The sequence below is a fragment of the Chionomys nivalis genome, chromosome 22, assembly GCF_950005125.1.
Source record: "Chionomys nivalis chromosome 22, mChiNiv1.1, whole genome shotgun sequence".
In the NCBI taxonomy this organism is placed as follows: domain Eukaryota; kingdom Metazoa; phylum Chordata; class Mammalia; order Rodentia; family Cricetidae; genus Chionomys; species Chionomys nivalis.
In genome coordinates, this window is record NC_080107.1 from 28,949,763 (window position 1) to 28,973,667 (window position 23,905).

The 23,905-nt window shown below is 44.2% G+C and overlaps 1 protein-coding gene across 5 annotated transcripts in view; it reads right to left on the minus strand.

Moving 5' to 3' along the window:
* The window catches only part of Lypd6b (LY6/PLAUR domain containing 6B), a 166,870-nt gene that overhangs the window by 13,549 nt on the left and 129,416 nt on the right, over positions 1–23,905 (minus strand). For all 5 annotated transcript variants that reach the window (XM_057755312.1, XM_057755313.1, XM_057755316.1 and 2 more), the window contains 2 exons: positions 18,790–18,907; positions 11,249–11,307 (listed from right to left, as the gene is read on the minus strand). The gene's annotated coding sequence lies outside the window, so the exon portion shown is untranslated. The remainder of the gene's footprint in view (positions 1–11,248; positions 11,308–18,789; positions 18,908–23,905) is intronic.

Sequence of the window (23,905 nt, forward strand, 5' to 3'; positions counted from 1 at the left end):
AACGGGTCTGGATGGCTTTCTCAGTGGATAAGTGCACTTTCTGCACAAACACGAGGGGCTGAGTTCAGACCCATATAAAAAGACAGGCACACCACAAAGGTACCAGGTACACCCCTTGCATGCCTAGAACCCCAGCGCTGTGTAAGCAGAGACATGAGGATTGATGGGGCTTGCTGGCTGTTGGTCTGGCTCCTAGGATCTCACTGAACAAGGAATGAAGTGAAGGATAATAAGAGTAGAGCATCTAATTTCCTCCTCTAGCTCCTGCGTGCACACACAGGTATGAGCATCCATGCACACAGCTCACACACATCCATGCATGCACACACAGGCATAAGCATCCATGCACACAGCTCACACACATCCATGCATGCACACACAGGCATGAGCATCCATTCACACAGCTCACACACATCCATGCATACACACACAGGCATGAGCATCCATGCACACAGCTCACACATATCCATGCACATACACACACACTAAAAAGGGTAGTATCAAGTGTGCCTGGAGCACGCAGTATACTGGCTGGGGGAGCGGACAGACAGTCAGGTCGTGGATGAAACTACATCTTGTAAGCACTTACCATAAAGATTTGGAGCCAGGAAAATCAAGAAGTTGAAAAAAAGACAACACAAATGTTTTGTGTCTGTAGAGACATTGGTCCCAAAGCCCTAGCTTTGTTTGCTGCTCCTGGAATGAAAGGGATGCAAGTGATGGTGAAGGCAGAGGGAGGCGGAATTCAGATCCACCAGACGGTTCAAACTACAGAATGGAGATGGTGAGATGACTCGGTTGGTAAATGCTTGATGACTGTGATCACTAGCATCCGTGTAAAAATCCAGGCAGAGCAGCGGGTGTCTATAATTTCAGCATGGGAAGGTGGAGACAAGGGGATCCCTGGAGCTAAATGGTCAGTCACCCTAGCCCATCAGTGACATCCAGGATCAATAAAAGACACTATTCTAGGTAAGGTAGAAGGGACCTTGACTTGTGACTGTCACAAGCACAAGCATACCTGTAGACGTCTATGTACCCCCATACCTACACAAATCTAAGCACAAGACTTGTTTTTTGGATTCTCCAAGCTCAAAAAGAATGCTGCAGAAACTGGGTCATTACCATTGTGCAGCTGGGGAAACTGAGACTCACAGGCATACCACCACTGACTGAGTAGCCCCTCAAAGTTTTCCATGTGGTACCATCTGACTATTAGCGAAAGGCAAAATGAAGGGTTTGAGTTTCATGGTGCTGCGTCTATGCAGTCAGAACGTATTTTGATTTCCACTTCAAAATGAAGCAGCCTAGCCTTATTCCAGCAACAGTCTCCAAGACTGAAAAGGTTTGCCTCTCAAATGAGGAATGAATGAAATAAAGGCGCCTTCTAGCTCCTGACCAGGCTTTATAATGTATTACCATCCACTGTCTCCTAAGCAATGCCTAGCTCTGTCTTCTTCAGTGTACAGGTTTGCATTTCCACAACTGTTGTTTTTTACAAGCAGGTCGCATTAGGGCAATGAACAGGAAAATGGTTAAACAGAGTGTCGCTGGACATTGAGACTCACTGTACAGGTCTAAACCACGTCTGTGGAGGTACACTCCCCTCAGTCTCTGTCACAACCAAGGTGACAGGAATGCTTGGCTCTCGTTCCACAGAGGAGGTGGAATCTACAGCATGTACTCCAGGAACCCAGGCTATTCTCTCCCTGGCCGTCACACAGACTACTACTACTTCACCATGTAGGATGAGGGGTAACCCAAGGGGTTCCTACAGTGATTGGTAAAACTGTACGTGAAGATATTTCCCTGGGTGGAGGAGCTCAGAGGGTTCTGAGAGCCACGTAATGGTGAAAAATTGCTGTTTACTGCTTCAGAATCTAGCTGTCGATGACTTGGCTTCCTGTGAGAATGTGCTTTATTCTGACACGGAAACAAAAGCTCCACTGTACACCGTGGATGTGAGTCTACCACCCTTAACACTCAACGGAAGCTCAACACATCTTTCTCCAAGAGAGCTTACTGCTTTCGTCCATGCTTTCCAGAGACAGGCTTGGACAGAAACCCCATGTGTGTGGTGCCGGCCTTCCCTGTGCTTTGAGTCCCTTCTTTGCTCCAGAATGCAAACGGCCTCTTTGCCAGGAGAGGGGAGAAACTTTTTCCAGGCATATTTGTAGAGATTCAGGAAGCAGCTCTCAAGCATTCCAGAGAATGGCAGGTAGCCAGATTTGAAGTGAAGGAACCCCCACTCCTCAGACTGGCCCATACCTGCCCAGAATAAAAGACTTGATTCACAGCAGGGCCCGTAGTTCAGAAGCAGAACAACTTCCCAGGCCCCAGTGCTCGTAATCACACAGTCGGTACTTCTGCAGAGCTGGTGGGGGTCTCAAGAAGCAGCCTATCACAGCATCTTTTGAGGCGGTAAAAAGATCTACATTTTTTATTTTAATATCCCTCAGTTGTATGCTCAGCACACAGCACATACTCACTAAACACATTTTGGAATAGAACCAGCATCATTACCTGTGACCTAGATGGAGCTCCTAGAGCCAGTGAAACAAAGGCATGCGCGGTGAAGAACAGGCAGGGTGTCCAGAGCTGTTAAAGGATGGACTCCTAACAGAAACCCAAGAGACTAAAGCCGGGCAGTGAATACTGCATTTCTTACACAGTTCCTAAACTATGAGTCAGCAAGCACAAAGTACCTTCAACTGCTAATGAAATAAATGAACAGGGATAATTGAAGGGAAGCAGCCCTTCTAAGTCCAACATGCCCATCAACACTTGGGCTCGCACCTCCCTGCAAGCACCACTTACTCCGCGGGCAGGTACCCTAATGACAATCTTAATAAGCCTAGCTTCGCTTGTAAAAAAAAAAAAAAAAAAAAGGAAAAAGGATTGAAGGCAGAGTGGAAATTCAAAATGAGTGCTGAAATCTTACTGGAAAGGAACGGAAGAGGTGAAAACGCCCCTCTGGAAAGGGGAAGCTTGCCAGAAGAAAGCGTCACGTATCCGCAGTTAGAGTGGGGTACGAGTTGCTTCTGGCTGGGAAACCAAGGTGGAGAAGAGAGATGCTCAGGGTTTTCTTAAATTCTGGAAGCGTGCCAGAGGATGTACGGTCTACCGGCCTCCTTCTAGCGGAGCTGAAGGCTAGGTCCTGAGCCCTCCTGGGCTTCGGAGTCAGTTCCCAGGGCTTCAGTTTCTACCATATGGGCTGGTTTGTTCTCTATGAGACATAATATTTGCGAGGGTTTCAGCTTCTCCACATCTTCAGAGTTCATAATTTGAAGTCACACCCTTACAGCAAGATTCTTCTGAGCACTTAGTTTAAAAAAGCAAGTAAGAAGGAGCAAACCCTAAAGTTCCCATAAACCAGTGGCAGAATGAGCCACAGAGGATATGGCTGACAATATTCTTTGAGGGGAAGAGAACAATGGCTTCAGAAACTCCCAGATTAAAATTCCAGCTCTATTGTGAGTAATCAGACAACCCAGAGCTATGAAGAAGTGTCCCCTTCGGCAATAAGGGAAGTGGGCTCAGAGTTGTGCTGCTAACTCAGGCTGTGGTATGACGTCAGGGTGATTATTAATATATAAACTACCTTCTATTTAACCTCAAGAATCTTAAGCGCCAAATTCACCCTCTACTCCCTCCCTCCCCTTCCTCTGCACATCATCACAGACTAAAGATCAGATCCAAAGATATAGTTGTGCAAACATCATATTATCTGGAGCAGGCGGGACAACATTGGGGTCTGTGAACTCATTTCTTAAGAGGATTCAGAAGTTCTTCCTAATGCAACTCAAGCGGGAAGGTGAAAAACTGCGTCCCAACACGCCTTCCACCTTGAGTAACATATGATATGGATGGAGGTATACTAATGAAGAATTCCAGTCATACCTAAAGTCTCGGAGCTATAATATGGCATTGCCATAATATCCTAGATTCTCATATACCACTTTAAAAAATACAAAGAGCTGGGCAGTGATGGCACACACCTTTAATCCCAGCACTTGGGAGGCAGAGGCAGGCAATTTCTGTGTTTGTGACTAGCCTGCTCTTCACAGCAAATTCCAGGACAGCTAGGGCTACACGGAGAAACTCGGCATTGAAAAACTAAACAACAACAACAAAAATACAAACAAAAAGAATTTTCATCAAACAAAAGATAACCTCACCAGTGACACCTCACTTCTAAGCATAAACCGAACATTCTGGGATTCGAAAGATGTAATTCCTTATCTGTTGCACGGAACCAGGTCAATGACAATGCCTAAACCGGTGCTAATGTTAAAAGAATTTCATTACGCAAATCGATTTCAATCTAATTGTGAGGTAATCAGGGCCAATAAGCATGAAACTCAGATTCTTCCTAATGTTAAAGGGTGATTCAAGTTTCAAGAACATGCTAAACGATGCTTTCAGGCTGTAGTTTTTCAAGAGCAGTTTTGTCAAAGATAGGATTTTATGCACTTTCAGAAGCTTTCATGATACCGGAAGAGGAAGATGGTAAAAAACAAAACACATGGACAAGACTTAAAACCTTATCTGGTTAACAATAGCAAGGAGGTTTTCTTTAACGGATCCAAACTGATTTATCAGGTTTCACTGACATGGACAAATGGTAGGAAGCTCCATTAGTCAGCTTTGTGACCACAGCAAGTATCCCCAGTAACCAACTCCAAGAGAAAATAAGTTCATTCCGTGATGAGCTGGCTCGTTGTCCGCAGCTTGTGAAGAGGCAGCACAATGTGACTGGGGACACAGCATACCTCAACTGCTCGCCTCATGGCCAGAAAGAAGAAGAGAGAAAAAACAAGGGGCTGAGGCCCTACTATCCCCTTAGAGACCATTCCCCCTCTCCCCACACTCCCGCCATGGCCTAAAAACCTTCCAATAGTCCTGCCTACCTCATCTTTTTCTGTGCTGTTTTCGTTGGTTGTTTTGAGACAATAACTTTGCTGGACTGGAATTCTCTATGAGGATCCAGGTGGCCTCAGACGCACAGGGATCCACCTACCTCTACCTCCAGAGTGCTGGGACTAAAGATGTGTACCCAGCTACAACCTACCCTACAATCTGTCCCTAGAGCAGTGGTCTGGGGATCAAGACTTACACACAGACTGCTGAAGGACTTCTGTGATCTGATCTATAGCAGATTCTAACACAAATGTGTTGACTAAATGTGAGACTCTCCTTCACATAGGTGGAAGAGGGCTCAGCAGTTCGCTTCTGTAAATGATTTTTAAGAGGTTCATGCCAAATCATTTACATACTAATGCTTTTTACATACTGAATAAAAACCTACACTGGAGGAGAGGATAGAAAGGAGCCCAGAAAAGGTAGATTTCCTTCCATGAACAGCATTCTTCCTCTGCTATGTTTCCCCCTTTGCTCTGTGTTTCTTAGGAGGTGAGCGAGAGAGACAGTAGAACACGTAAGTCATCGCTCTCAGTGTTTAAACTGTTCGATGTTTAAATAAATTAACGCGTCTTGAGAGCTGCCGTAGTAGAGCGCACTGAGTGACATGGGATAACATCTAAAATCTAATTTGATGAGCGCCAGATGCAGCTGTCATTTGATTATTTGTTTTAAAAACAAAAATGCCAACAGCCAGCTGTGGTGGTCAATTTTAATCTCACTACTTGGAGGCAGACACAGGTGAGTATCTAAGTTCCAGGCCAGCCTGGTCTACAAAGTGAGTTCAAGCCTAGCCAGGATTACCTGGTGAGACCCTCCTGCCTATATTAAAAAATAAATAAATGAATAAATTAAATTTTTAAAAGGGCTAGGGCATAATACTGAAAGGTAATTCAGGTCACATTCTTTTGCTCTCAGGTAGGCAAATACAAGAGCTCTTTTCTTCATGGAAGATGCATGTCTCTTTTATTTTAAGTATATTTTTATTTTATGTATAAGAGTGTTCTATCTGCATATACACCTTTATTCCAGAAGAGGTTACAGGATTCCACTGTAGATGGTTATGAGCCCCACGGGGTCATTGGGACTTGAACTCAGGACCTCTGGAAGAGCAGTCAATGTTCTTAACCACTGAGTCATCTCTCCAGCCAAAGAGGCTTGTCTTTAAACTTAAGGGAAAGACTGAAGTGGATAACAGTCTTACAGGAAGCTGCAGGCAAACAGGTATATAAGCATGCTGTAACTGAGTACCATCGGCAGACCTGCATGAATGCAAACTGAACAGAAACACAGTGTGGGCAGAGAACGCATGGCTTTTATGGTCCACATCCATGCTTATTGTATTGAACACATTTCCTTTAATAACCAAACAAAGCTCTCTTAAAAGAACCCCAAGTTGAAATGCCTGACAGCTGGCTAAAGATCCATTACTCTCCTTTTGTTGAGTGAAGCTGGGTGCGCTGCCAAGGGGGAAAGTGAGCATTCTCAATTATTCCATGTGTAAGGTATAGAATGGTTTGCTTTGGCTCAGATAACATAAATATGAGCATAAAAGTAATGTGTTTATACATGTGAATTTCTTACTTTAATTCTCCTGAATATATTCTAACATGATAGAATGTGGTAAAGCAGAAATCAGAGGTGATAAGTTCATTTGGACACATATTTGTGTGTGTGTGTGTGTGTGTGTGTGTGTGTGTATATATGAATACCCAAAAGCGTGTGTGTGTGTAAATGTATACATGTATTTTATATGGGATGACTCAATGGCTTAAGCCAAGCTAAAAAAAGCATATGTACAACTCCGTTTATGAGACTGAATTCTGGGTGTCCTAGTTGGCTTCTCTGTTGCTGTGCTAAGTACCATGAACTTGGGGAGGAAAGGGTTTTATACATCTTCCACTTCCAAATGACAGTCCATCACTGAAAGAAGCCAAGGCAGGAACTCAAACGATCCAGGAACCTAGAGGCAGGAACTGAAGCAGAGGAACACTGCCTACTGGCTTGTTCCTCATGGGTTGCTGTTGATATCACCCAGGACCACCTGTCTGGGGGTGGCACCACTCACAGTGGGCTGGGGCCTCCCACATCAATTATTAATCCAGAAAATGCCCCACAGGCTACAAGCCGATCTAATGGAAGCATTCTTTTTTCAGTTGAGGATCCCTTCTCCCAGATGACCCTGACTTGTGTCAAACTGACAATGTAACCAGTGCACCAGTAATCTCACAGTTTACAGCTCCCACCAGTGACCAATAATCTCATGGTTCACAGCACCCATGGAGAGAACCCAATTGGTACTACACACTGCCCTGTTTCCTGTTTTCTTCACGGTCCTGGGGCGTTATGTCACCTGCCTTGTTTATGAAGCCCCTACTAGCTCAATTTTATTCTCAGCTCTCCATCTAAAAATAAACGGTAGACGCAAACAACAAATCTGCAGAGATCATTTTGAAACAGGAGGGCGTTTAAAAACCAATGAAAAACTGCACGCTATAGCAAAAGAAGATTTTGCTGACTTTTGCATAGTCACAAAACCCAGAACAGATTCTTCAAAGAACTTTCTAGAAGCTGACAAGCTTATAAAAGCAGTCCTAAGGAAAAAAAATTCTGTATCTTGCATATATAGCAAAGTTACAGTGTGTCACTGGCATTATAAATCGTCACTATTACCACTCGGAGCAGAAGGAAATGTACATATATAAAGATATATATGTGCATAATTTTGTATTCCCAGAGGAAACTGAAAAATTATGTGCATTAAATAGCGTTTTAATTGCAACATGAAAAACGATATTTAATGGCTGGTAATGTGGCTCGCAGTCCCACAAAGGTAAAGTCAAGCGAAGATGCTGCCTGATATAATGGGGAGAAATTGGCCTTTGGAGACCAGTTTCTGCCTGAGCAGAAATTCTGACTTTCGCCTCTATTCCCTCTCACTCAATTGCCATGAAACTCAGTTTCCCTAGCAGTAAAATAGAAATATCACATACGCATTTTATAGAGTTTAGAGAATTAAAGGAAAATAAAAGCTAAAATGATGTCACAACGCCAACTTCCCAAGCTAAATGTAGAGAATTATTCTTCCATGATGGATTATTATACTGGCCAATATCAGTATTGATTTTCAAAAGCTGAAAAGACTCAAATTCTGATTATCTGGAGATATATCAAATCATGATTTAAAACCTCTAAAACCCAGCAGATGGAACAATATCCAGACGTCCTTGGATTTAAACATTTCATCTCCCAAGGAAACTCCTTAAGAAAGGAAGTAAACAACTCAACGTACATTCAGGAAGTCCCTGAAACTGATCAGATTCACTAGATCCCGCCCTCCCTAGAGTAAAAAATAAAGACTGCTTGAGAATTGCTCTCAGACAAGCCAAGCTGCCCTGAAAAAGCAGAGACTAAGCAGGCAGCCCCAAAGGAGCAGAAACTAGCTGAACTACTTTAAAGGGGCTTAGGCCATCTGAGCTACCTGGACACGACACTTTCCAACCTGTTGAGTGTCTGCAGGCTGTGTAGTGAGCTCCAGATTCCCAGCTTTTGTGAGCTGTCGCCCATGTTGGGGTGGGCCTTGGTGATGCAGCTGTCTCTGAATCATTTCTGTATCTATAAGTAATCCCTCACCAAATTCTTGTAAGTACCGCAATAAAACTCATTGGTTCACCAAACTGGAATTTGATAGTGTCTGTACTTGGGTCTGTCGTGGGCAGTAGACATGTGTATTGTATCTCCCCAAGGAAAGTCTTAGCACACACCAAACACGCAGGAGCTCTTGCAGCCTTTGATTCACAAAGCTATAAGCATTCTTACATATCATTTTATTACTTTAAATGTATATCACACAGTCCATCCTGTTTGGAAGGTTCACTTCAAATATTTCTCATTCACAAAACCTTCATATCTGCTCTAGCCTGCAGGATGGTTTCTAGCTAAGAAAATCATGAAGCTTGTTTGTAAGATACAAGGCTGACCTCCTTGGAGGCTTTGGAAATGACTTAGTGGGTAAATTCCTTGCTGGATAAGCATGAGGACCTGAGTTCTGATCCTCAGCACTCAGGAAAAAGCTGGGAACAGTGGAGTGGATCTCTAACCATGGTTCTTAGAAAAGGATCTGAGACAAGGACTGGTAAAGGTTGCTAGACAACCAGCCTAGACCAATCAGTGAGCTCCAGGTTCAATAAGAGACACTGCCTCAAAAAACTATGATGGAGAATGACTGAGGAAGAAATTTGAGCACATGCATAAACGCCAACATGCATGTACTCAAAACCAAACAAACAAACTAAAACTTGTACTACTATCCTTTTTCAGAACTAGGCAGAACAAGTTCCAATCCTTGCTTGGAAATGGATTTTAAGCTCTCTACGAGATTTACAGACATAACAGGCAAGGCATTGCCAATTAAAAATATCTTTTCTTTTCTACAAACAGAATTTTCATTTCCATTGTGATAATTTATCAAAGCGAGTAAGCTTTCACTCAATCAATTTCCCATTTGGAGGCCATGAGAACTCTAGTTTCAGCAACTAACTGAACCTTCTATGGTTCAGTGCACACATTCCCTTCCCTTAAACACGCTGTAGCAATGTGATCTTCCTTGGCTGACTCCATCTGGTGAAGAGGAAATGACTTCATTTACTCTTTCCTCAAGAACCACCACCCTCCATCTCTCTCCATCCCATCTGTGCTGGGAAGGCAAGCATACACCATTCAGAGTTCCTTTCCGAATGGCTCAGGTTTGGCTGGCTTGGCCAACAGCACCGGCTCACAGATTGCAAGGCGGTCGGTCAGAAATCCTGGCTGGGAATCGATCCCTATGACTACTTCCCTTATGCCACTATGTCCGTCACTGCCTACCAGGGGGCACAACACACCTAGCACTTCTTAGAGGCTAATAACCATTTGCCCTTATCCTCTAGGCCTGAGTTATATGGAAATGGCTTTTCTCTGCAGCTAACTCTACAGTCCAGTACTATCTGCTGAGGGCTTCCTGGGCCGTTGTGAATTGCTCTTTGTTAACTTTCTGAAATAACAGCAGTCAATTGTGTAGTCTGGCTCCTGCCAGAACTCCAAATGAATCTTAAATCCAGTCTCTAGACAGCAGGAAGAGACCCACCCACTCTGGACGCCACTGCCCTTTCCAGAGCGATCACCGGAAATGCTGTAGTACATGAAGTCTCGTTACCAGTAACGGGGAAGAACTATGCTCTCTCAACCTGTGAGGAATCAACATCTGGCTAATGCAGCAAATCAATCAATAAGAAACTGAAAACACCACTGGGTTCTTATCAGAAGATAAATGTAATTGAGTATTTTATAACCTCATTCAGATATTACGACCTCAACAAAATTTAGTGATTCCTAACACGACCATCTTGAAGTGTGCCATGGAATAAGCAGAGTGAGGTGAGCAACATCAGACAAAAGACCTTAGGAAAATGAGCACAGACAGCTGTTAACATAGCAATGAAGCTCATGAAGCCACATACATCCAGAGGTGCTCCTTGTTGCATTATACATATACAAGTATGTATGTGTGCTTATACATATCTGCATGGAAACACGTCTATCTGAATGTAACCAATCCATGGTTACATACATGAAACCTCAATTAATTGAGTTGTCTTATGCTCTATAGTTTCCTTCCTAAGACATTCTATTTTATAAACTAACACTAGATTTTTCTCTTGACATTGGGTTTCTCTCTCAAATTAAGAAACAAAGTGTCTGTTTTTGTTTGGATCTTAAGAGTCCACCAATGGCTTATATAATGGAGGTCCCCAATATAACACTGTTCAGTGATCGAACTTTGGGAAAGTGACTGAACCCAAAGTGGAGGGGTCTGTCCCCACCACTGGACTGGTCCATTGATGAACTCACACCTTGATGGACAGTTGAGAGATGTTGGAAGCTTGAAGAGAGTGCATCCTTGAGGGCTGTCTTTGGGGACCATGTCTTGTCCCTGGCCCATTCTTTTTCTCATCTCTGATCGCTGGTCATGAGGAGGTAAGCAACTCTGTGACTCACCATGATGTTGTGCCTTATCATGGTGCAGAAGCAACATAACCACTCTACATGGACCACAGCCTCCGAAATCACCAAGCAAAATAAATCCTTCTCTTTTGAGTTGATCTCTGCCCTCTGCTCCGGTGTTTGCCACAAGAAGCTGACCAACATGCTTCCTCACTCTTCCTACGGCATCTCACCTTCCACACCCAAAGCCTCCCCCCATCTCCACCAGGACAATGTTCTCAGGACACTCATTAGCCCAAGTAAGGGGAACTGTTTTACTTCACCTTCCTTATGTACTTGAACTCACCTTTCTTAATCAAGTCTTCCTCCTCCTCTTCTCTTCCCCACTGTTCTCATTCAAGGACGCTTAACAAAATAAAACAAACAAGAAAGTTGAGCTTAAAATGCACATTCAGATCTCATCCATATTTTATACCAATAGTCAGGAAACTGGTCTATTCCCTTGACTCTAAACTAGAGCAGTTTCCATCTACTCTTTAGTATTTAGGCTCAAGCAACAGGAGATGATCCCAACCCAAAGGCCTTGCAGCTTCAAATTAGCACATTCACTACACGCTATGATTCATCCCTAAAGAACATTCCCGTCTGCCACTAATGATCTCTTCACACATGGCTGTGAAGTAAAGCATGATGTGGTCATAGCCACAGTGTGAGGAATTGGAGCTGGGGGGCGGGTCACAGGTTGTGCTAAAGTTATTAAGGATGCTGACAGGGGAACGATGTCATCGTACAGGAATCTGGCTCAGCTTCTCTGCCCACTCTAGAATCTAGGCCTATTTACCCATATCGTCCACCTATTCCTCCCTGAATTCTGTTGAAGGTGCAGGCAGAGTTCAGCAGACAGGAGCATGTCAACAAAAGATCATGCTCAACTCCGTCAGTGTCGTTTCTACACTCACTCAGCATCAGATCACCAGCCCAGGCCTTCTCCAGGAAGATGTGTAACTGGAGAACTTTGGTCCTGTCTTTTGGAAACAAGGCTGAGAACAACACACCCTCCCCCAGCTCACTCTCAGATCTTCAGAGCCACTGGTAGGCAGGCAGTCCTGGGGTTCCATGTCACTGGATGCTGAGACTGTAAACTTCTCAAAGCACCAACACAGTGACAGAGCCTTCTTGACACACCCGACCAGAGCCCTGCTGGTCTCTAGAAAATATATTTCAGCTTTCTCTACCGTCAGCCTTTCTGGTTCTGCAGAAGGAGAACCAGAGTAAGCCAGTGCCCAGAGAGAAGCAGTGTCAAGCTCCAAGGCCTGTCCTTTTTCTTTGGTTGATTCCTCATCACCCTCTACCTGCTCCAAGTTCCAAACCTTTTCGTTATCACTGTTTCCTTTCCTCTTCTCTAGAGCAGAGAAACTTTTCCTACTCATGATCCCCTCTGTCTGAGAAACTCTTGGGCATTCCCAGATATGTAAAATAGGTGTATAAATTTAACCGACTCACAATAAGTCAAAGCAAATTTTAGATTAAAGCAACTCTTTGATATACAGATGATTTTGCCATTTAAGATGAAAGTACATTTGTATACTAATGAGATGGATAAACGTCTTTGTTTTTAATTAACAATTAAATTTTGGGCTGGCTAAAGATGCCCACTGCCAAGACTGACTATCTGAGTCCAATCCCCAGAACACACATGGTAGAAAAAGAGAGTTATTTTCTGACCCCTGGATAAGCGTCACTGTTATGATACAACATGAGATGGGACCTTGGATGATGGGTCCAAACCACAGAGGGTGAGGGACAAACATGCCATGCAGACCAAGCTTACATGGGGAGTTTTATTAGGGGAAGGGAAGGGAGAGTGGAGAGAGATAGGGAGCGCAGAGCTGCCTCATGGGAAGAGGAAGAGAGAGAAAGAGCAAAAGGAAGAAGAGGAAGAAGTAGGCAGAATTCCACCTTTTAAAGGGGTTACACACACACTCTGCCAGGTCCCTAAGGGGTGGGGCCAGGTGCGCCTGGATGCTGACAGTCACGTCATGTGAGTGCCTCCCCACCCAAAATAAATATCAAAAGAAACTTCTAAAAGGATTAAATATACTGAATATTTGATTCTGTGGGACATGAGGATCGTCTACACCATTTCTAGTTGACTGATATTGATTTTCTATTAGTCAAGGCTGAGATTGCCACTTTGCATTAATGTGCTGTACAAAATGCAGAAGCAATGTTTGTGGCCGTTTTAGAAATTGTTGGAAATTCCATCCTCATTCCAAGCCAAAATGCATTTCACAATATTTTCATGGAGCTCATGTCAGCAACACAATTTGCAAGTCTTAAAATCAAACATCATAACACAATAGAACTCAAAGATACACTAATTCGATACTTACGTGCTGAGAAACGATGGCAGGGAAATATTAAAATTCCTTGTTTTCATAACTAAAACATGTTTTTAATAAGAGCGGAAAACTGTGTTGACAGTAAAAACACCGCAGTTCACAGCATAACATTGTCTTAATCCGAGCTGACTGTTCCAAAAGGCAGTACTTGATGGCATGCAGGGTGTAGGTATGCATGGTGCAAAGAACACATGCTGTATGTGCAGAACCAAGACTGCAGTGAAGCTGTGTGGTGCAACACAGATGAGCACTGCAGAAATACCTCGGACGAGTTATGCATTATGAATTAATTAATCTTAGGTTCTTACACGCTCAAGATCCTTCACTCACTCCTGCCAAAGCAGTCAGAACCCCACATGCTATCGCGACCTACTGCAATTCAAGAAGCTGTTCAGTGGCATCTGCTTTTGCTGGTCCTTTCCTTTGGGAGCACAATCTCACACATACCAGCTCCTAAGCTGTCACTTTCTACATTACCAGCCTGAGGAAGCAGTTTGTAAATTATATTTTCCACCACCTTTATATGGATTGAATAGTGCCTTACTATTTCACTTAGGTAGTAGTCCTAATAATCATGATAAATGCCCTAACATTTCAATAATTCAAATAGTGCCATACTATAAGTAGGGAGACACACGGGATAGAACAGAAAGTCCAGAAATAAACTCCAATATACTAGTTAAGTTGTGGGGCGAGAGAGATGGCTCAGAGGTTAAGAGCACTGGATGTTCTTCCAGAAGTCCTGTGTTCAATTCCCAGCAACCACAAGGTGGTTTACAACTATCTATAATGAGATCTGATGCCCTCTTCTGGCCTGCAGGCATGCGTTCAGATAGAAACACTGTATACTAAATAAATACATCTTTTAAAAAAAAAAAAAAAAAAGTTAAGTTGGGACAACAGAATGGATAGAAAAAAATAAAATCTGAAGCTGTGAAATTTCAGAGGAAAATGTAAATACAAAGTTGCATCAGATGATCTTGGAAATTCTTACCATAATAATGTTATGAAGTATGTTCTTTAAAAACATCCTTCTATGTTATTAACATCAATTGATACGCTTAGGAAGTAAATCATACAACATCTGGAATTCATGTATTAATATTCTCAATATGAGTGGGCCAATAGATCAGACTGGGCAATATTTCAAATTACTAACACTGGATGGTGGATGCCCGGCATGTGCTCTACGACTGCCTCTAACTGGTGCACGTCTGAAATGTTTTCATCATTTCTAAGCAGCGTAAGAAACTGAGAGTGGCGAGCGCAGAGTGGGGAAAGGTCCTTCCAGCTATGATTCAAAACACAGGAGAGAGAAAACTGAAGTTCCAGCAATTCAGTCATGCTTTTTAAAACGTTCCATTTATAAAATACATATGCCATAAGTAAAGTCAAGACTCAGGTAACAGCCTGGGGAAAATATGTTCAACTCAAATCACAGACAAAAACTCAGATAATTTTGCTAGTACGGAAGCAACTACGAGCAGTCCATAAGAAACCAATGAGCAACGAATAGAAAGACTGTCAAAGGACATAAATATTTTATAGAGCATAAATAAAACAGTCCTTAAACATCATAAGAAAAGTTGAATGCATTTCCAAACAGGAGAAATGAAAATTAAAATTACGTTTTGATTTTTCTAGATTCAGGTCAATCTGATAGGTCAACGTGCTTGTTAAAGCTCTCTTCTGAGGAACCACAAAAGTTAGGCCTTGACACGTGCTGCTGATGGGATGCCGGCTATTCAAGAACATTCACAACAGTCTTCAAACTTCAGGTTCATTTAACCTGGATGCCAAACCCTAATTCTGGGCATTTCTTCCTGCAGATAGACCTGCATCCATGCACAGCAATATGTTCCCCATATAAAATTTGCCAGGCGTAGCAGCAAAAGCTTATAATTCTAGTGCTGAGCAGGCAGAGGCAGAAGGATCCCTGGGACTCACTAGCTGGGCACCCTAGCCTACTCAATGAGATTCAGGCCAATGAGAGATCTTGTTTCAAAAGGAGGCAAATGGCCTTCCTTGTCCTCTGGCTTCTACATAGCCCTGCACTTGAATACACACATGCACTAAGGGAAAAAAAAAGCCATGCCTCATCCAACCTTGGTGGAGGAGGAGGTGCCTGGTCTTGCTGTAGCTTTATAGGCCACGGTTGGCTGATATCCATGGGATGCCCACCTGTATCTGAAGAGAAACAGCGGAGGAGAAGGGGACGTGGGGAAGATTGAGAAGAGGGGAAGGAGAGGAAGCTTTGGTAGCAATGTAAAAACACAAAAATAAATTTAAGGGGCTGGAGAGATGGCTCAGAGGTTAAGAGCACTGGTTGCTCTTCCAGAGGTCCTGAGTTCAATTCCCAGCAACCACATGGTGGCTCACAACCATCTGTAATTTGATCTGGCTCCCTCTTCTGGCATGCAGACCGAACATTGTGTAATAATAAATAAAAATTAAAAAAAAAATTTAAAAGAAAAACATCCAAGCAGTGGATTAAAAACTAGCGTTTTTGTTTTATTTTGTTTTGTTTTAGCTTTAGAATGCAGCGCTTGGCGGTGGGTGTGGGGGAAACCAGCAATTCAGCATCCTTATTTCTTTCTGCAAAGCCGGTTGGTAACATTCCCTGACAGTTTGCTGAAAGCCATCCACAGCTGTGCGAAATGAGAACATTTGGTGTGTAGGTAAGGTGAGAAACTGCTGGGAAAACATCCCTTTCTCTCAGAGCAGGCGGGCGAACCCACGCCAGCGTAATATTGCTGACTCAGCACCTCTTGGCTACAGACCCATAGGCGCTACTGTTCATTCCCAACATCCATTTCTGTCTAGTTCCCACTCCAGACCCATTTCATGTCTAGAAGGGCTCATCTAAAGTGTATATAAAGATAATCACTGCATCCTGTAAGACGGGAAGCATAATTGCCATGAACAGTATCTAATCCGCACCAGATAATTAAATTATCCCATTATCACATTATATGGGCAAACGCAAACGCAAGAAACAATTGTCTTCTATATTCATTGGCCTGTATTGTTTCAATATCCCTAAAAGTGTGGGGAGTGTTGGTGTTCTTATGTGAATGTATAAAGAGCAGACAAAGTCCTGAACTGAATGTGCATTATTAAGGACCAATCCCCCAGACAAAGCATTCCTCTGTCCCAACTACAGGTGTTCAGCTGACCACTGACTACAGAAAATGGCAAGTGCAGATTCCTCCTCCCAGGGCCACAAAACAATGGAGTTGCAGCTGAGGTGATGGGAACCTATTTAGCTTGTTAAGAGAGATCTCCTGCCAAAGCCGGACAATCCCCCCCTACCCTCGCTTCTCCTGCTTTGCATAATAAACACAGGCACCCTCCATCACAGTGAGCACACCTCATCCAATCCCAGCTTTCTTGTCTGTATGTCTGTCCTTTCTTCATTCTTCCATCACCTCAGTCAGGTTTTCCGGACTAAACCATGCTGGTCATGGCATCAAAGAGTGATTTATTGGAGGCTTCTTGGCATATCAGAAGTAGCTCAGATCTCTCCTGGCTATAGTTGAGCTTCTGAGATCCACTTTTGCAGGCAAGAGGAAAAAAAAGACTCCATATCCAAAGCCTGCCCTAAAGGAAAGCTGCATTGCTCCTTAGGAAACATGCAGTCAGGGTGAGAAGACCTCTTTTCAGCTTAGTGAGAGAGTTAGATAGGGTTCCATTACCTCAGCCATTTCTCAGCATGAGGGCATAGCTTTGGACAACTTACTGTGCCTCAGTTTCCCCCTTGTAAAATGGCATAATAATAAAAATAGTGAGTAACACCATCACCACCAATAATAATAATAAATGAACTCTGAGAGCGAGTTAATGTTTTCCCCCAAGCACTTAAAACCATGTCGAGGAGGCAGGAAGACCTCAGTAATGCTAGCTTCGCACAGGCAGCATCTTGGAAAGTGATTACGTGCGAGACTGTCAGGAGCCAGTCATGCAGGATTACCTCCCGAAAAGTTTGGGAATGCAGCCCCCGTCACCATTTCCTCAGGCTAATTAGCTGCGGTACAGAATGGAAATCACTGAACTTCATAACTTTATCACTGTTGAGTGATTTACACCATCCTGAAGCCAGGAGGTCCCAGAACTGCATTCCTTTCTTTGGCGAATCTGTAGGTCTCCCCACAAAGGTAGCATTTGTTCGTCATGTCCTGTCGGAGCACTGACTTAGGGCTGTGGTGAGGTAGAGGATGGTCATTCTTTGCCCTTCCTTGCCTTCCTTGGTGCAAAGGTTTGGAGAAAGGAGGAGCGGAAGACGGAAGTGCACACAGAAGGCCAATGCAACCTACACACGGCTGCACAAGGAGGCTCAGGTAGGGTCTGTTACAGATCCACAGCGAGTGGATAGCTCTGGGTAGTGGTTAGACTCCAGAACTAGCCCCCAGTCTCCACCATGCACGGGGTATGGAACTCATGGCCTAGAAGAAGATGGGAGGAAGCAATGACTGTAGGCAGTCATTCCAGTGTGAGCCCATCTGCCTCCTCCTGGATCTTTATTTCATATTCTGTGCACAGGAACTGGGAGGCTGTCCCCAGGAAGACACAGCCACGGGGCAGGACATCCCCAGATCATCTGCTTCTAGGGAAGAAAGTGGAACTGATGTCTCTGCCCCAGTGGGAAAAGAATAGTAATGATTTCTAGGCTAGAAGTCTGGGAGTTAGTTCTACCTTTGTCGTCGTGCCCCCCCCCCCCCCCCACAAACACCCACTTCTGCTTCCCTCCTTTCAAATGGACATTTTAGTTCATTTCCTAAAACAATCTAATCCATGCCTGTAGGTGCTCCAAATACACTTATTCAAATTTTAAGCAATATTTAGCAGCCATTGTATTCATAGCTGGGACATTTTGTAAAACAGGGCCTCCTGCCCTCCCCAAATCTTACTCTGAAATACTTTGATTTCCCCCACTTCTTCATGGTAGAGTAACTCCCTTTTAAAGCCAGCATTTATGGAGGGTTCGTAAGGGTCAGGCACCCAAGACAACAATTAATTCTTGCAGCTCTCATAGCTCAGTGAGGTGGGGACCATTATTATCCCCACTTCACAGGTGAGGAGTCTGAAGTTCAAAGAGAGGACACAACTTGCCCAAGGATACAAAGCTTGTGAGTCAGGGCGAGAATGTGAATTCAGGAGTCAGGTCCACACCCCTCCATTTTAATTCCCCCATGACACTGCTTTCCAAATTCCTTCCTCTGGTTTCCTGGGAAGAAGTGGGTTTTTTGGAATGGGCTGCTCTGTGTTTTTCTTTGTTTGCCTAACACAATTCCATCATCATTTATACAATCCCCTCTCGCATCTAGACAACGGAAGTTTAAAAACTATTGTGTCAAGCCGTGGGGCTGCGGCACAGCAGGCTAAGAAACGGGCCGTTTGTACATAAATATTTAAATACATGCAATACACCCATTTAGTGCATTATTCACATTTTGGGCTTCTATAAAAAAGGGTTTCCAGAACTTACCAGCTGCTTCTTTTTGTGAACTCAATGATTCTCATCCAAACAGGCCTCACAGGAGCCTCCACAGCCACTTTATACTGACACCTGGTCGCCGACGTCATTGGCCTTTTCCTCTGTCACCCTGGCAAAGGAAGAGAAGCAGTTTGAATTCCCACCCCCCAGTGTCTTTCTTTTGCCTCCTCTCCCCGCAAGCTTGGCAGCCTGAGTCCCTCTAAACTCTAAGCAAAACCCTAGTTCCGTGACACGAGAATGACTAAGCCCAATCTGAAGGGGTTCCCGGAGTCACTGCAATTGTTGTAATCAGTGGTAGAACAGGAGGCCAGGCTAGCCCACAGGAGGTCAGGCTAGCCCACAGTGCTCAGATCTGTGGGTGAGTCAGCAGAAGGCAACTAAGCCTGCTGTTTACCAAGTGAAGGGAGATAAAGAAGTTCCTACTCTGGCCTTTAAGCCCTTGGTATTCTCCTTGATAGTCTCTGTAATCAATCAACTGTTGGGGGGGGGGGTGTCTTGCAGTTAACTTCACAATCCTCTAGAGCCCATGCAACAGTTCCAGGGTATGTCACCATCTCCTTCAGTGGAAAGAGGAAAAGATGCGGAAGAGGAGACGTAGCCAGCCATAGTGAGGTCTCTTGACACCGAAAGTTTCTCACCCCTGCAATAGGCCTGGCATGGAACAAAGGTCCAGATGTTTGTGGGATGAAGACATGAAGTGTGACAGAAATGTCACATTTTCTTCCGAGGAGCACTTAGAACAAATGCGTGCATCAGGACACCCATCCCATCCGCTGTGCTCCAGTGAGGCCTGACCATGGTGTACACTAAGCCACATGACCAGGGCTCCAGAAGATAACGAGGAAACACTTATCTGGTTTCTCACCATTAACTTGAGGTGGGGAAAGTTTGCAAGGAAATGGAAGTTGAAGGTGCAAAAGCAGCAAGCTGATGTCAGAGCGGGAAAACAGCAACCGCAACAACCACTGTCAACCAATAATCTCACTATTTATGGAACCCATCAAGAGGAATCCCAGAGGCTTGAAAATTTAATCCGTAATGAGCCATGAAATGTGCAGTGGGCAACAGGATAGGAAACAGTGCGGGGCTTAGCGTTAGCTTTCTACAGCTCTGAGCAAGAGGCCGCATGGAGGAAGCCAGGAAATGTTCCGATGCTCCTTAGCGGGTTTCGGCTCTCTGGTCCCTTGGGAAGAGGGCTGGGGAGGTGAAGCATGGGCCTTGAACTGTGGGAACCCAACGTTCTATCCTTGGAGCTGAGAGAAAAAAAGGACAGATCAAAAAAAAAAAAAAAAAAAAACCAGTCAGGTTCTGCAAATCCTCGGTGGTCACACACTGATGATGTCATGTGTCTTAGGTAGCTGAGAGTTCTACATTCAGATCGGCAGGCAGGAGCAGGAAGAGAGAGAGAGAGAGAGAGAGAGAGAGAGAGAGAGAGAGAGAGAGAGAGAGACTAGACCTGGTTTGAGCATTTGAAATCCCAAGCCTACACCCAGTGACACACTTCCTCCAACAGGGCCACACCTCCTAAAAGCGTCAGTCCCTGGTGATCAAACTTTCAAATCTATGAGCCTAAGGGGGACATTCCTATTCAAACCACCACACCATGTATGTCATTGACTTCCTGTTGTGTGGGCAATTGTCCTGCACATTGGATCCAAGTATTGTATTTTGACATCATCCATCCAAGTTTATCTTTAGGATTTTTATTGGTGGAAAAAGGCATTAATTATGTCTTTAAAAGTAAAATACCTGTACACAATATATTTAAGTGTGTGCATGTGTGTGTGTGTGTGTGTGTGTATACACATGCACATACCACAACACATGTGTGAGGCTTGCAGGCAGGCACCTTTACCTGCTGAGACATTTTCCCGTTTTACTCATATATTAAACATTCTTGAATACCTACTGTATATCATATATCCTGTAGTATATACTATAGAAGGAACTAGCAATGAAACCTTTGATAAGATATGGTTTATGCCCTTAAATGATTCAAATACCATGATGAAGGTCATGTACGTGAGAATCTGCTGTCGGGTCAACGGAGTAGTGCCTCCTGCCACCTCACTGCCCACTCTCTGAAATCACTGGAGTAGGCAGGGAAGCATTTGACAGATGCTGCCCTCAGGCAGGAATGGTCCCCCAAAATGAGAACATCTGCAGAGAACACATCCACACAGAGTACAGATGGAGCAAGGAGAGGAAAGGATCGGGAAAGAGATTCCTTTCTGAAACGCATGAAAGGAAGATACTAGAGATCGATTTCTGCTACACAAATCCAGATAAGTACTTTCTGTGTGCCTAGTGCTAGGAAGACTGCCACCAAAATTTTTAAATATAAGGAACATTTGACTGAAAGGACTGATATCACCTGAAATGACAGAGCAAAAGGGGAAAGAGTATGGTTTAAAATTAAAAGACGTGCTGTTGGGGACAAAACCAGTATAAAAAAAAAAATCCTTCTAATCAAATGGCGCAGTCATTATAGCTGATAATAATTACATTCTTGAAAAGAGCTAGTAGGGAAGGCTGGCTTTGCAGTGACCTGCCACGAAGATTACCTTAATACACCATGTACTAATGCTCAAATAGTATACTGTGCTCCACAAATAGATGCAGTCATTATGCAACAGCCAAGCATACAGTCAAACCTCTGTGTGTGTGTGTGTTTGTGTGCGTGTGTGTGTGCACATGTGTGTGTTCCTATAGTAAGGGGAAGAATGGGTGGGAGAAGAGCATGGCCCCGAGCTTAGAGGAGGAGAACTGTGGAAGAATGACAGTGGAATTGGGCTGCGTGTTACCGGGATGAAAGAAGAATTTGACAAGAACCTTAAATCCCCACGAGGAAAATCAGGAGCTGAGTCTTGATCTCAAGCCATAACAAAGGAGACTGCCAGGAGGAGACCTGACCCAAAGGAAGACATCATGGCATTCATGTGGCCATGAGTGGGGACTGGAGATGAGGGGACAGGCAGGGACACCAATCAGGAGGTGGACAGAGTCTAGTGCATGTGACACTGCACAGAACCCACAATCCGCTTCTCTGCTGTCTGAGGTCACGGAGCCCGCTTACCAAGGACAGAGACTACAGGAGGGAAAGGCGACCCGTGCTTCACAGCCACCTGAGGCTGGCTGACCTGAAACTTGTTAGAAACCCTGTCTCCAGGGCTCTGCATGAACTCGGGAGAAAATTTGCTCTTCTGCGCCTCAGCTGAGTACAACTTTTCCGCCCCCAGCACCCGGATAGTGGCTGGGAGAGAGGTGCTTCCGCAGCACTCTGCAAGTCCATTGTTCTTGGCGTCTTAATTCCACTGAGAGAAGACTGAAATGGCTTTTTTTTCTAGGCTATTTCACATGGGTCAAGCTTTAATCATCTGCAAACCTATAGATTTAATCCAATCTCGGCCATATACAGATGAAAAGGCAGGATTGGACAGGTAAAAGGCCTAGTCCAAGGGCATATGGCAAAGGAGGCCAGTTGAAAGACCTATTGGGTCACATTAATTGGGCAACTAAGAATCATTTCATGAAGTTTGAAGCCCCAGGGACAGTTTCCTTCCCCTGAGTCCTCTTTTTGGGTCTCTGGCAGAAAAGGTCTCTGAAGAGATGGCCAGGTGTGAAGACAGCTGTCCTCCTCACTCCCCAGGCAGGCCCCTGAGCTGGAAGAGGGAGCTTCCACTAAGCCTCCTACTGCAAATCAATCGAGACGGCTCTCAACAAGAAGAGTTTAGTTAGCCAGTTCTCACACTTACTCACTTTTCAACTCTTGCTTTTTTTTCTTTAGCGTTCTCTTGAACACTAAGACCAATGTCAAAATAAAAGACACCCAGACCCCTACCAAAAATGATCTTAGAGAAGACTGCATGTGCTTGGGAAAGATAAGGAAGCAGGCAGGTGTGGAGTCCTGCTGTTACCAGAGTTACTAACCAGGAACCCCTGGAAGCAAGGAATCATTAAACGTGGTCGGTTTTTCATGTACAACAGCATATATGATGGTTCCAACCACAGCACCGCCTGCTGAATCAGGAAGTTAAGGGAGAGAAGATAAAACAAAAAAAGCCAGAAAGCCCCCAGTAAATCTGTCCTTGTGTATTCCAGTCATAAACAAGAGTTTCCCTTGCTTTTCATGTGGGGCCTGCCGTCACCTTAGCTGTGTTTATCACTTCAGACAAAGTATCTTGAGGAAGCTGGAGCATCCTTCTGCCTTGACAGCACATGCTGATTAAATCTTCTGGAGAAAAGTTAGGCAAACCAGAAGCTGCCTCGTCTCCAGACTTCCCAGCCCGTATCTCTCCTTCCCTTTTCTCATTGCCGGGGAAAATAAATACAGGTAATAACATTTTGCAGCAAGTATCTACTGAAGATGTAGATGTTTATGTCTGAACTGAAAATTTTCCTACCAGGATGGTTGAATTATCCAGTAACAAAAAGAATTGTGAAGCCAGTGAGGCGGTCTCTGTTCATGCAGAAAAACCAAAGAAAACCAGGGCCGTTGGAGCTGACAGTGTGGAAGAGCTGCATCCTAGCAAGATGCACACACACACACACACACACACACACACACTCCCTCCCCCTTCAGGATAGAAGAAGCAGGGAACTGAGGCTTAGTTTGCAATTTTGCTGGTGGCAAGAGACTGGAAGACAGGAATTGGCAGCTCTCTGCAAACTGATTAATGCCCGGATCTCCAGCATGTATGGTTTAAAAACTAACAAATCAGGAACTGGCCTGCCCTGCTAACAGAAATATATCCCAGTTAGAAATCTGGAGAAACAATTATCTCGGTGGCATATGTGCTGATCTGAGCATTAGAGCTTGTCTTTTTAATCTTCCCTGTTAGGAATATAAAAATCTGCTTAATAAATCACACAGCTCCCTAGACTTCACAAGGAATTCACAGACATAAAAGATCCAGATTTTACAAGTTATCTGCACTGCCAGTTAACTGCTAAGAGCTATCGCAACGAAAGGACTTGGTCTGAGAGGTACAATTCTGCATCACTGCGGAGGTTTCTGACTTCCGGCAAAGCCCCACAATCATGGGGAAGGGGGGAGCATATGCCTCTTGGATCACCACCCTGGCAGCTCAGGCCCCAGGCTGCCCTT